This window comes from Plutella xylostella, chromosome 4, assembly GCF_932276165.1.
Source record: "Plutella xylostella chromosome 4, ilPluXylo3.1, whole genome shotgun sequence".
NCBI classification, from domain to species: Eukaryota; Metazoa; Arthropoda; class Insecta; order Lepidoptera; family Plutellidae; genus Plutella; species Plutella xylostella.
The window spans coordinates 10,039,162-10,054,412 of NC_063984.1; the positions used below are offsets into that span (position 1 = coordinate 10,039,162).

General features: G+C 36.6%; 1 protein-coding gene across 6 annotated transcripts in view; it reads right to left on the minus strand.

Annotated features, from left to right (window-relative positions):
* The window catches only part of LOC105397923 (pseudouridylate synthase RPUSD2), a 333,895-nt gene that overhangs the window by 68,278 nt on the left and 250,366 nt on the right, over nucleotides 1-15,251 (minus strand). Inside the window, exon 1 of one of the 6 annotated variants that reach the window (XM_048627357.1) lies at nucleotides 13,971-14,315. The exons of the other annotated variants lie outside the window; for them this stretch is intronic. The gene's annotated coding sequence lies outside the window, so the exon portion shown is untranslated. Of the gene's footprint in view, nucleotides 1-13,970; nucleotides 14,316-15,251 lie in introns of those variants that run through there. 6 annotated transcript variants of the gene reach the window in all.

Genomic DNA, 15,251 nt, shown 5'->3' on the forward strand with positions numbered 1-15,251 from the left:
TTTTTATCAATAAAATATTTTTACTACCACATTATGTTTGCATTGATATGATTGAGCTTGCAGATCAAAACTGCCGTTTTACTGTCAATAAAAAACCGGTTCCTAATTCTATTTTCGTTAAAAACTACACGTTAATACGTGTATGCTTTTTACTATGACCTTCGGTATATGATGTACCTACGTACAACGTACAGTACATACACAAACAAATAGACAGTTGAGGCAATTATCTTTTATAAGTCTTTACTGCTTTATTTATTAAACTGTTTGGCGTAAGTTAAAGTATGAACTTTATATTCAATATTTGATTTCGACGTAATAACAATTACCTAGTACTTTGAAAATGTTTTTACCAAACCATAAACTATTATGTCTGACTAATCTAATGTAGGTATTTTCTTGCACTATCTGTACTTACCTATTTATATCTAAAGACATGATCACGATTCTTTGGCTCATCCCATTTATATTTATTCACTTACAATATTATTTTGCAATCATAGGTAAGCGTTCAATTAAAACAGTAGTTATTTTTAGTCACGGATTTCTTGTAAAATATCATTTACTTACAAAAGGTTATTCAATTACATAAGTCTTTACCGAGAATATATTCTAGCTCACCTTGTATTATTTTGTAATACCTACATCTCCACTATAACTAAAAATGAATAGAAATAAAAAATCTGCGTCTTTCAGTAGACCGAATGGTTAGTGGTTATTGACACTGTCTGCTAAGCTGAAGGTCCCGAGTTCGATCCCAGGGCGGGAATTGAGTGTTGAATTTAACGTTATTTTAAAAATACTTATATTACGTATCTGTGTTCGATACCTATATTACAGGCTGCCTAGCTTGGGGTCAGAAGGCACATATAATTATAATGATAATATATTTAAGAACATAACACTTTACCTCAGTTTTGATTTTGGAGGGGAAACCCTCTACCAAAAAGCTGTCTACCTATGCAAATGCCATGCACATATCGCTAACAATCTTTATAATGTTTCATATAATATATACTTATAACATTTGCATATATATATAAAATAATCAGTGTTGTACGTTTGTCAGGGTTCGTCGGGTAATGGCCGCATCGCGTGACGAGCCAGTCCTAGCCAAGACACGAGCATACTTAATATGGCAAAGTGCAAAATGATGTATGGGCGGAGACCGGCCAAGGGAGCTCTAGAAAAGGATTTGGGGATTCCGTTTTAAAGATTTAAATCATACTCATACAAATATATAGAGAATCCCCCGAATTCATAGAACGAACTGTCAGCTGCCGCTACACGGGTTCGTTATCGACGTGGATAAACGTCACTATATCGAGTACTACCGACATCGATAACGAAACCGTGTCGCAGAGGCTTGCAAGCGTCATCGTGATACTCGAAGTTAAACTCTTCGTGTTAGACGGAAAGTCGATCTTGCCAACCTCTTGTAAAAACCTTTAGTTACAAAATGCTGTTGGTTCTCCACGAAAATGTAAAAATAAAATAAAATAAACTTACTGACAGTTCGCTCGTTCGCTCTATGACTTTGGGGGTATATTAATAAAATTGCAGTTCCAAACTGCCCAATGTTAGTTTCAAAAAGGAACTTGACGGAATTGCTGCCTTGCTTTGACAGTTTACGGACACAAAGAAACAGATTTAATGCCGACATTAGCTTTAAGTTCCTTTCTGGAACTCGGCATTAGAGGGTCTGTCCGCAAGAAGAAGTACAGCAAAAGAATAGAAGTGGGTGATTTATGATGATATTTTATTTAATCCTTAGGAAGATAATTATAGTAGATATAATTATGTGTATTTTTGGACTATCAGTTCTCAGAGTATTCTCCTAATCTAAAATACAACAACGTAGACTTTTGTAGTTTTAGACAAAAGAAAATGAATAGCATAATAATGTGTTCTGCGCTAATACAAAGGGAAAATGGAATTTCTCATTGAGACATAAGGACTAGAAGAGAATAGAAATAATTTAAATAAATACGCCGGATTTAAAATGCTCTTTGTCTTTGCTGAAAGCCTATCTTCTTGGTTAACGATGGTTTAGCAACTCTTACGTCATATGATGAGTTGGTATTGCTAAAGATGACAAAATACGGAGGTATTTAAGTGAGATCTAGCTGAAGGCTGGTCAACGTGCCCAATATTATACAGCTAAGGAAACTAAGAAAATATTTAGGCTTATTAATTGGTAAAATAACGGCGAAACCTGCCTCACATTCGATAAGTATCTAAAAATAGGTTAATATGTCACTTTTAATTTCGCATTTTCGGCCCTTCTGATTTAATTATCCTCATTTAAAGCACACGTACGCTCTGAATCCCCCTGATAGTATAAACAAGGACAACTTTCAGCGATGACGTCACAAAAGAAACAAAATGCGCCACCCCATTACTGCGGGCGGCCGACAATAAAGGTGGGTGCTTATATATTTTACGGGTGATTCGCCATAAAAACTCCATACATATTCATGAATACGTGAATTTATTCAGTTAAAATAACTCCTTCGCTTTATTGTTATTTTACTTACGTCTTGCCACGGTGAAAAACTGAAACCATTTGCACGTGCTGTGTTTTCAGAAATTTAACAGCCAGTAGTAATTTATAAAGGTAAATAAAATAAGTGTATCCTCTTACTTCTGTAGGGAAATATATTTTTTAAGTACTTATCAAAATCAGCAGCTGCAAACCTTTAATGAGAGACCCGAGCAAAGAGGTTTTTTGACTGCTTCTGAATGCAGTGGTGCTGACGGTCGCTCCGTAGGTCATCACAATCGCATTAGTCACGTTTTTACTACTGCCTGCACCCAACTATTGTGAGAACTCCTTCTCTCACATAATAATGGCAGATTGAATGTCCTGATACCATAAATGTGCGACTTCAAGTCAATAAAGCTCCATTATTGCGTCAAATTCAAACAAGATAATAATTTATGTTACTTTCAGCGAAGTGGTAGCAGCAAATCAAATTCCTAGATGATAGGATAGATAGGGTCCTTATATAATTAAACTACCAAACCATCGGCAAACACCATAAAACATTCAAAAACTTAAGGGACACTACAGCATAAAAAAAATGCCGATCAAAAATCACGACCAACACTTTGCATGGCTGGACAAATGTGCACACAACATCAGGAGGCAGGCGGCTCGGGCCCGCGCCAGTGACCCACATCGCGCATTGTGAGCTGTCGCTAATGGTGGCCCGGCGCGCGAGGGGCCAAACCCAGCGTACTAGTCGGGAACTGATTTGATTAATCGCCTACGGGCTAGTAGCGACGAGAGTCGATTTATTGTGACTTCGTGAGATTTTTAAAGATTTTTACAGTGATTTTAGATATTATTTTAGCTGTTAGGATTCCTGTTTACAGCACGTTTTTTTTTACCGTACGGCGTGTATACCGTAGTTTTGTTGCCTTTTTATGTCTCTCTTAACTCTTCGTGATCCATTTAATACTGACCACTGTGCCTCACGGCGAATAAACCGTAGATTTTGACGGCGAAAAATGCGTGTCAACAAGAGGCCTTGTTAGTATAATTTATAAATGAAATTTACATTAATTGTTAGCATACCTTCATATACCAAAGATATATTAAGTAGGAGGTAGGTCAAAAAACTCGACTCCTTTCGCTAATGTATGCGAGTCACAACAGTGACTGACCTAAATAGCGCTAGACAATGTCACAAAGAGTTGCCCCGTCCGTCGGAACGAAATATGAGGGGCGAAACCCGGGGTACGAGTGAAGAATGGCGGATTTGACGGCGAAGTGGCAAGAACATATTAGTTCTGGAAGTATCAGTTCTTATACTTGAAGATGCGGAACTAGCCGCATATTGAAAACTTTTACACATTACACATAAACACACACACATGCAAAAACAACAAATATATTTCTTGGAGTCTCCCAGAGAACAAAAATAAATTCAAATTGTCGGAGATCGAAAAATTATTCTTTGACCAAATGAGCTAAGAAAAATATAATTTACTTATTATGTTGATAACCATAAATTCATTTTAGAGGCATTTAAACCATTACAGAATACAGTACCTACGTAATATTTATGTAATGTTTATAAATGATACAGCCATAAAACAATCACACCACATAGAAAATTGCAAATTGGTAGTTTGGAATAAACGACATGCTAAATACGATTTCACAGTGACGTTAACATGAGCCTAACCCCAACATGCAAATGTCATCGACGTCGTTAACAACCATCATCAGACAACATCCAAGGTTAAGTATTTTAGAAAATTATCTTAATAACAGTCTTCATAATCACTCTGCGAGATAATTGGACAGTTTCAATTGTACAAAACGCGCGATAACGACAGTCTGCCGAAACGCCATTAAACACGTTTTGACAGTGCGGTCGTGGCGGGAAAATGACACTAATTGTCGTGACATTTCGACTATTTCGACGCTGGCAACACCGACTACGCCGGGCTTGAGACAGTCGCGTAGTAAGCACCTATCCTATAAGTTATAAGTGTCAGTGTACTGTAAATGTGATCTTGTCACGAGATCCGTTTGTGGAGTTGCCGCGAAATTAGTGCTACTATAAATTGCCTTATTGAACACGGGTATTTTTTGCTCTTTAATATGCAGATATTTTCGTTTCGTTACATTATAATTTATCGTACACCATAATCACAAACAAATTACGCATATATTGAATATATTAAACAGAGAGCGATGAAACAAGTCAAATAAAAAATATAGTCGCAATGGCTCTCAAATGGTGGACAGCTTATAAGAAAGCCTTTGCTCAGGAGTGGGGCACAAAACAGGCTACGTAAAAAGCAAATATAAAAATCACCATAAGGTTCTTTAAAAAAAACATGTTGTGATGTTGGGAATCTAAACGCAAGTCGCTTATTTCAAGCAGCCAATTTTTCGTGTCATTCCCAACTGTACCATCGGAGTTGGGCCCAGCAGTCACGTGACCCGCCCCGTGTTTAATCACTGTCGGCAAATAGTCCCGGCTAATGGGATAGCCGCGAGTCACGACAGTCCTTCGCCGACGACGCCGGATTTTACAAGTCTAATATTTACACGTTTTTATGTTTATTTCGCCATAAATTTTGTAGGAAAAAACGAATGGCGAGTTTATTATTATTATTTTACCAGAAAACAGAAAATGCTATTAAAAAATTTCACTAACTGTTTTTGCACATACCTACTCTTAAGTTTTTTTATGGTGTACGAAACTCTAAGAATCTCTCCATGTCTTTTAGAGTTAGTGGCTTTGAATCCTAGAGTTAAAACATTAATTATTTTGGTGGTGCAGGGAAACATTTTGAAGAAACTTGCACGTATAGATTCTAGCTCTGTAACCAAGCAACCACTTCTGACCTCTACTTATCATCTATCCCCTGCAGATTGTGACAGTAAAAATATATTTAGCTCATCTCACATATTCTGCGTATTGATTTTAAATCTCATTTGCAAGTAATAAAATGAATATAAAATTAAACAGTAGCCTCAGTAATAAAACGGCGTTATTTTGTTTTATTCATTTTGACGCCGTCGAGGGCTATCCCGACCGGTAACCTTCCCGATATGTCACCTCTGAGATTTGGCGGGAACCGTGAGTTACGGACGAAGGTTCCAGGGGGGTCACTCTATATGACGCCGGCTATATCTCGTTGTCGTGCCGATTGCACGAGAGCTCTCGTTCGTTCGTTTTTCGTCAGTACAAAGTAACCCTCCATGAACTCGATTACAAAAGGGTCGACTCTTAATTCAAATGCTGTTCCAAATTTGAAATCTGCTCTCATTTTCATTGTTGGCCTCTCGGGAATACGATAACCGTATGTTTCGTTAAATTGACCTTTCAAATATACGACCTTATCGATATTAAACCTGGTGTAATATATTGTGTATTGGGGTCAATTCTGAACCAAACTAAAATTCGCAGTAGAAAAATAATTTAGAAGAACACACACACACACACACACACGCACTCACGCCTTGTACTAATGTACTCCCTTGCGGGGTAGGCAGAGGTGCATTGCTGCACCCACTTTTCGCCAGAGTGTTATGTTAGTCCCAATGTAATAGGGGGCGGGCCTATTGCCATTTTACGGGCACATCCAAGACCCGAGAATTTAGAAGAACGTAAGCAATTTATATATAAACAATAATTATTTTATTTAACTGATAAGTAAAACGAACGTCAGAAAAGTTTTAATTTATGTACGGTGTCCTGCGCCTAAAAGTATACAGGCGGAGTTTTTAAAATAGCGATCCCTGATGATGAAGGGACCAGCTACATCTGTTATAAATCCGGGGACGTGTTGTGTGTGATGTGTGTAGCAGTGGTGTTTATGTGGATGTGCTTGAGATCGCTATTTTAAAAACTCCGCCTGTATCCTTTTAGGCGCAGGCCACCGTACATAATTTTTTTCCGATTTATTAAAGTGATAGGTACGTTGTAATTTATGCTATCGAGGTGAAACAAAAAGAAAAACCAACTTCAAAAGTTTCACTTTCATACCAGAAAACCACGTCAACCTTGAGTCAAATGAAATTGAAAACATGATAAGAGTAGCAGCTCTATTAACCTAAAAAGGTGTAAACCGGTTTTGTTTACTTTTTCTCTTACTTCTTTGAATTTTATCGCCTAGCCTCTATCTCTACTGAGCCGCCAAAGAGCCAAAGGCCAGCCATCTCGGGCCATCCTGGCAAAAAAATACTTAGGTCATTTCACCGTTGCATGGGATATTAAATATTGCTAAATAATGTATTGCCACATCAACCACATCCATAGTTATTAGGTAACAGGTATACTTATTGAATTTCAAAATAAAAATAATAATTTAATGTTTAAATTCAATACTTAAGTATTATTTATCTTAAAAATTTATAAGCATGATAGATATTTTTGATGTTACCGTCTTAAATAGTGAACGAATTTATTATTATACGCAAGTAGTGCATGATTATTCTGAGAGTTATCTTTCACTATACCCGAGTTACTGAACCGTAAAATTCAATTCGGGAGTATTAACCTCTCCCGTTGTGTTTAAATTCAATAGGAACATGCCCGAAATAAAAATCTGTTTCAATTTAAATTTCGAGCAAACGTTCTTTTTATATTCGTAACAATCGGAACGAAACGATTGTAGGTGGCTAATCGTGCACATCGTTTGCCCTTCCGAATCGAGTGAAAAGAGCCAGGTAACCGATGAATCGAGTCGGGAACAACGATTAATTAGAGGGACTCCAATCGATAATAGCCGATTACCAATCTAACCTCTTTTTTATTGACCAAAGCGATTGAAGGGGAATGAGTCTGGCCGAAAAGATTTAAATAAAAATAAAAACTTGGTGGTTTATGGTGTACATTTGTTATTGTACCTGGAACTAAAAAAGTAAGGAATCGAATATTATTCAGACGTAGCTGATAGATTATGACAAAGAAAATATACAAAAAATTGTTTAATCTAGGAATAGGAATAGTTTAATTTCACTTGTTGCAAATATACCTAACACGCGACATGAACTAAGCACTAGCTACGCACTAAGCCCTTGTAAACGTTATATTATACCTCTGTATTACTATAGTCTCATGCCAATTCTAACAAATCGCAGCTCTATTGCATAGAAATAAAGGCAACGATTTCATAGCACATCTCTTATTCAAGCTAGAGCTGTACTCTATTAGGCGAGACCTCTGAGCGTGTCATATTTAAATGTGTTCGAACAAATTACTGTGACTTAAAACGTGAGAAACATGTACTTATATCTGAGAAAAAGAATCTGATAATTTATTGACAAATACTAGATGAAATATATTTTTAATGCCTTTCTAAATTGGGTAGCGATGTTTCACTCTCAGGCAGAGGGCTAAGTCCAGCAGTGGACGACTAATAGTTGATTATAATGATGATCATGAAATTCATGACACATGAAAGCACGAAAAATCTTGATATGGGTGGAAAACATTTAGAACCCTTTCTTACTTCCAAGCATTTACTTAAACAACATAAAGAAGCCAGATATTAGTTCTTATTAATTAGTTTTCCGTGACGGCTGGAGCGAGGCTATTGAGCTTATCAGCGAATTAGTAAAACCACTAGTTAATTTGACATAGTGTAATCGTAACGATATTGTTAATGCCGCGCCCGCACGAAAATTACGGAAACTACATAATGTCAATTACCTTTTTAGTATTTTTGTTAGTTGAATTCCTAAAGATAAAGATAAAAAGTCTTTACAACACAAAACAGAAGGTATTTACATAATTATAGGTAAAACAGAAAATAAATATATACCTAACACAAACGGCAGCCATATCTTTGAGAGTAGTCTCTTCCAGACAACCGTAACAAGAAGGAAATGGGTATAGACACACATAATGTGTAAATATCTACATTATAATTTCTTCTATATTTAAACTTAGGTAATTGATTAACGTCGTATTTACACTTTATGTAACTAGGAACGAATGAGGTCTGTCACATACAGGATGGATAAAATAATAACTAAGGAAACATTAATCTTTGAACAAAACCTGTTCTTGGTCTGGGTGATAAATGTTTCAGCCAACATTCGACTGCAAACAATTGAAAATAAATTGCAAGTATGTGTTGGAAGAAGCATTTTAATTTTATCTATTAATGGCATTACATCACACAGGTTAGTAAATATACTGGTTACTATATTTAAAAATATATAGGTCTCTATTCTCTATTCTCTCTGTGGGGGTGTAAGTACCTGCACCTGGCTCTCTCGAATGGAACCTTTGTGCATATCCCCAAGTTCTAAACTGCCTACGGTCCTAAGCTTGGACCATTTCCCACCACGCTGGTCCACTGCGGGTTGGTGGGTTCACATATCTAGATGTGCTAAATCTAAATATGCAGGTTTCCTCACGATGTTTTCCTTCACCGTAAGAGCGATTGTATACATTGTACTTAAATTCAGAAAAGAACTCATTGGTACATCTCAGCGCCGGGAATCGAACCCGCATCTCTGGCGTGAGAAGCGGGCGCTTACCCGACTGAGCTACCACCGCTCTCGACTGAGCTACCACCGCTCTTACGGTATATATAGGTATCATAATCTATTTTCAATGAAATATATCCTACTAAGATATTATGGTTAGCAAGTCGCCCGTTCTATAAATAACAGGTCTGCTGATTACAATTGTTATTATAAACGATTTCAACGCATAAAGGTAAGATAACAAATCATTTATCAAGTTAAAAAAAGTCAACACAACATTCAAAGAACTCTCGATTTCCAAAACATTGTGTCATACACACACCATACGTGACTATCTGGTAAGAAAAGTTACGTATAAGGCAGAGCGGGAGTCACAGTACCTACATTACTACATACCTAACTATCTTTCTCTCTTTCTAAATATAGACTAAGCCAGAAAGTTTCGCTATCAAAGTACTGTAGGAAAAGCTGCCCTTGCTTGACTTATTACTAAGTTTCAGTTTGCTGCCGTACAATAGGTTCTTTTAATACAACGAGATACAGTCGTTATTAGCATTAGCGCTACAAAACTTCGTATTTGGTCGGGTAGTCCCTAGGCCCGTGCGTCGCAACTGTGACATTACCTCAGCGGTCAGTGTGTTCGAGTGAATCTGTCGTAATCGATGTCAGTGATCTACTACAACTGCGATCGATAGCCACTAGTGGGTCACGTCTGTCGCGATGCCACCTGACTCTTTCTCATGACAAACCGGTTGTCACGATAAATATTCAACGAATGCAACCAATCAAATAATTATGAGCTATTATGACAGACAGCTGGTAGCTTCTGTTGGCAGCAAGTTTTTTCTTTCTTCTTGAAATGCTGTTTAATAGGTCAAGGTCAATATAAATTAAATTGTATATAGCTATTCTGCGATTATGAATATCGATATTCAGAGAATCGATTATTATAAATCGAATCCCAATAGTAGTTATTAGCACTAGGTTAATGCATATTCGCGCAGCGTTCATTATCTGTAGAAGAGGTAGAGATACCTATTTTGAAACCCGTAATTTGGCTACCTCGAAGTTTACTTGACTTTGACTTCCATATGACCTCTACAAGCCAATTATAATTGGATCCAATTAAACTATAAACGTATATGTCGGTAATTCACACCTCTAGACAGAATATGGTTGTTAAGATTTTAAAATGCCGAAGGACACAGGATGTTAATTTACACTATTGAATTTAGGTTAGAAATGGCACTAATTATATATATTTATATCTCACTCTATTATTCAATTCAACTGTATCATGGCAAGGTCTAATGCCGATATATAATAGGAGCATCTACTAAAGCCACATTTGTTGAGTAAAATATAACATTCTTACAACACAATACAAACTCCAACAACACTTTGGCAATACAATCACAAGATAGACCTTATATGAATTTAGAAGTAATCTTTCAATCAAAAAAGATGCTATCGTGACTGAACGCATCCTGGTGGTAACATTGAAACGACCTCTACTCGTTGTTTGGTTAGATGGAAAAACACTTTATTTTTAACACCATTTCATGTACTTATATGTATGTATGTATAAGCAAACAAAAAAAGTAAGGCAAAAACCGCGTGTGTAAGGTCAGTGTCAAAATCGTTGGCGCGAAACGATTATGCAATTAGCGTTTAGTAATCGACGGATCGGTCATCGCTGCAACGCGCACATCACTAATTTATTCATGCCTTTGAGACGATATTCGTCTTGTGACTAATTAACGGGAGTAGAAAAATCTATAAGTATTTTATTTGGGTAAAATATTACGTATTTAAGCACTTCCCATCTAAATATTTTGAAATATATTAAGTAAATATCTTACAAAGAATACCAACCGAGAGTGTCTAGACAGCATATTTTGATTAAGATTTTAGGTATGCAAAAATGTTTTGGAGCGATTAGCTTAACATTTTTAACAAACTTGACTTGTCATGGTTCGCCAAACGTTTGTTCATAAACCATATCGCAAAAGGGAAGACGTCAATTTCATTGGCGAAGTTGCATTGTACTTATTACAAACGAGCGATGATTGGCCAAATCATTACCTACGAGCTTCCTTTGTAGACATATTTTTACAATCATATGTAATTAATTTAAAGATATTGCTATTTTCCTGTGTTTTACGCAGTGCAACATCCCGTCATAATTTCAATTGTATGTTCAGATTGTTTATCGCTGAATTGTTTTTAATGACATTTTAAATACGTATTTACCTGAGGTATTTACAGACAATGGTAGTGATTTTGAAGGCACATTTTTTAACCTTACCCTGTCTTTGTGACGGATACATGAAAGACGCTGCGAGATAGACAAGAAATACAATTTGACACATTTATTTATTTTTGACAGTTTCCTTTTTCTATTTCCGTCCGATGTGCCGGCTAGTTGACGTGTAGTGAAACAGTCGTGTGACTGCTTATTTGTTCAAGTCGCTCGTAAAGTCGGGTTTTCTTGTAAACTGTTTATTTATTGTTCACATCTGACGGATCTAAACGTTGGGCCACGACCGTTTCATGTGATTACGACAGATGACAACACGATTTACTGCAGGAAAAACGGCCAAGTGTAGGTAATTTTTTTCCGTTCATACATTTTTATTCAAATAATTTTAGAGTTTTTTCTTCCTACTCACCAAGTATTGTAGACTTTTTACTAAGCATGATATGATATGCAAACTTGTTTGCTCTACCACTGCTGGCCTGCATATTGGCACCTAGTTACCATCATCTGGCAGTACACAGGTGAATTGCAATATATAAAGATCTTACTTAACCTTTTTACATATTTACTTGGATTAAATTAAAATAATTCTTACAACACCAAGTATATAATTGACGCTACTGGTTACCTACCTAACATAAGCATAAATACCTATTAACAAAACAATAGTTAAAATATAAACTATTTGTGAAGTCAATTTGTAGAAGTTCTTGTTATCTCCAATATCCAGTACAGAGGCTGTTGTTGTAATAAAACTGTTTTTATACTTCTGTATCGTTCCTTAAAAGGTTGTGAGTTGTGACAAGCCTTAGCCCGGGGTGAAATACAATTATATCCCCGACCAAACGGGATGGATCTCAGATATATTGTTATTGGGAGTTGTGCAGAAATATACTCAGCCTGTATAAGGTGTTGAAAAATTTGCCGTATAAGTATATAAGGCTGTTGTTTCATGTTGTTACTAACTACCGGCGCCAATTGAAATAAAAACATCTTATCATTTTCAAAGCGGTTTACCAGTTGAGTGCATGGAAGGAACCTCCTTATTATACTTCAACCACGACGTTAGTCGACACAATTATAACTACCTACCATAGCAACATCAACACTACCTACCTACCTACTTAAACAAACTCTAATTTATCCTATGTTTGTTTATTCAATTTAATAGATTCGATTTTGACGTAAAGCTTACGATGTTACTGATACACTGACAAAATAAGAGTAAATATCAACAAAAAAATGCTGAGTAAAAAAATCGCTCAGGATTAATTGCGTGTCGGATATGACCAGCTGCTGGCCAATTTTATGAAGAGAAAAATCCAAATGGCCATTCCTTGGCAACCGAAAATCATTCTTATGCCTCATATCATTTAAGGCAGCAGATTGATTAATTAAATTTTTGTCATTCCCGTACTGTATGCACGAAGTTTTATTTATGTAGTTTCAGTTTGACACGTGTACAGTTTTTTTTAAATAGCCACATAAGGTCGTGACGTCATGGAGTTTTCACGATCTTTGCCAAAAATATCGTGATCTATAGGTTAGTTACTTTGTAAGAAGCCAGAAAAAAGTCCAACAATTTCAGTGAAGACAGAAGAAGATCAACATGTGTATCGTGTATGAGAAAACACCCTAGGAGGTCAAAATAATAAAGTATCTTAACCCTCATTTCCATTTTGCTATCAGTTCCGCTTATAATTTTCTCAAAACCGGCCGTACGCTAAATTGAGACACTTCTCAATTTAGGTGTAGACAAAAAAACAGCTATCATTCTACGATTTTAAAAAACTAAGATCTCGTCACGCGACTGTCACGTGGCAGTAATTAGCGTCCAGCTGTTGGACAATCGATTAGAACGCGAACTGATGTCGACGCGGGAATGTTTGGCGCCCAGCATGCGGCCGGCCTAATGGCCGAAATGCGACACAAAGGAAGAATAAAAAAATAAACTTGTAGGTTTTTGTTTTAAAAATAATACACAGGAGTGCGTCCGTCGCCAAGTGTCTGCCCGGCTCATCGTTAGCAGTTTAAAATAGATCATTTTCTAGTTCTCCGCGCGACAATGGATAGCGATCTAGATCGAGGAGATAAAATGCGATAGTTTATTTGAATAAATAACACGCCTGTTTTCTTTTTCTTCAAAAGAAATGGAATGCGTCAGTGACGTTCGCGTTGTCGTTGGGAAAAGAAATTTAGCTTCCTAATGGAAGATAAACAGTAATTGTCTATTTTGGACGCTTTCTTCAAAGTAACTGAAGATCTGAAGGAACTAAATTAAGTTTGGCTCAATGAATTGAATGTTCCTCTACAATGCAATTAGAACAAACGTGGATATTTACAAAGAAATTGGTAGGATATAACTAATTACAGCAATTAATTTGATCGAGTTCAATCAAATCATAAATAAAAGTATCACAGTTACATTGGTTCTTGGTTCTATTGATAATAAATATTTATTCGGCATTGTCGATGGAATTTATTAGCCTCATAACTTTTCCAAATATAATTCATATAGAGCTTTGATATAATAGCTTTATGATCTACAATTTAATATCGCGTTGGGAAAATATTCGACGGCCGAGTATGGGTCAAAGAATTCTCATGAGCATAATAAGGCGTGTTTTCATTATTTTTATAGTGGACCAATAACATCAGAAATTATCTCAGACTGTAACATTAAAACGTGCAAGCTAGCGAAAATATGCAGGAAAATTATGCATTAATAACATTAAAAATACTCACAGTTTCCGTAAAATATTTCAGGAATGATGCCGCTGAATTTTCAATTTCACTTCTAACTTTGGTTTGCGTAACAAATAAATCACTGAAAGCTCCCAGAAACGTAATCAGGAAGACGTGTCAATAAACATCACACAAGCATTTGTGTACAAAAGAACAGATACACGGAAAGGGGATCACAAAGGGGTAGAAAATTGTCGGTTAAAATCTCGCGGTGCGTAAATTTTCGCGGGAAAGTGGAACAGTGACACACGTGCGTCCGACGCCGAGCTGCGAGCCGACTGATTCAACACAACGATTTCAGTTCACCTGCAATGCGTGCGCTGATCGTCGGAGCGAGATAGTTATGAGAATTTCCCCGTTGCTAGACAGAGGCGGTGGACGCACGTGGTTGTGGTTTTCACAGCCGTAGCCTCGCTGGGGGGTGAAGTCATTTTGGAAAAGGGGAGCATTTACAAAGCCAGCTGTGAATAGGTGTTTCGTTCGCATTACGGCGGCTTCGCGCGGACAATGGCAAGGAGTTTCCCATTGTTGGGCGCCGTTCTGACATTTATAGTTTTATTCTTATCTACTATATCTGCGTGTGAGAAATGAGTTTATCGTATTGCGTATCTTTATGGAACCCCTACTGACCTTGGCTTGAGTGACAGGATTCAAATAAAATATTTGACGGTGTGGTTCGACCGCGGAACACCATCGTCCTTTATCGAGTTTATTTTTCCTTAACGTATTTTATGGTGATTTAATTATGAGCATGCTTATTGCATGTCAAACAAAAAAACTAAGAAATGATATCTATGTATAAGGGGATATTTGATGATTTTCATTGTTGTTTTTATAATAATTTTTATTGGAAATACAGTTTATTTTATAGAATATTTTAATTTGTACATTGCATAAATCACTCACGGGAATGACTCGTGTGAATGGTAAAATCATGTAGTTATCGACAATAATAAAAAAACCGGCCAAGTGCGAGTCGGGCTCGCGCACAAAGGGTTCCGTAGCAGCAAAATTACAGTTAAATCAACCTATCTCAAAAACTATAAGAGATACTTTGATCAAACCAAAAATCGTTGAAAGAGTTAATTAGCATGCATCACCTCTATTTTTTTTAGAATTTTATACCCCGTAGTTATAAAAATAGAGGGGGGGGGGGCATACTTTTTACGACTTTGAGAGCTGATATCTCAAAAACCGTTCACTTTAAGAAAAATGTTTTTTAGAAAACTTTATATCATTTTAAAAGACCTTTCCATTGATACCCCACACGGGTATGTACAT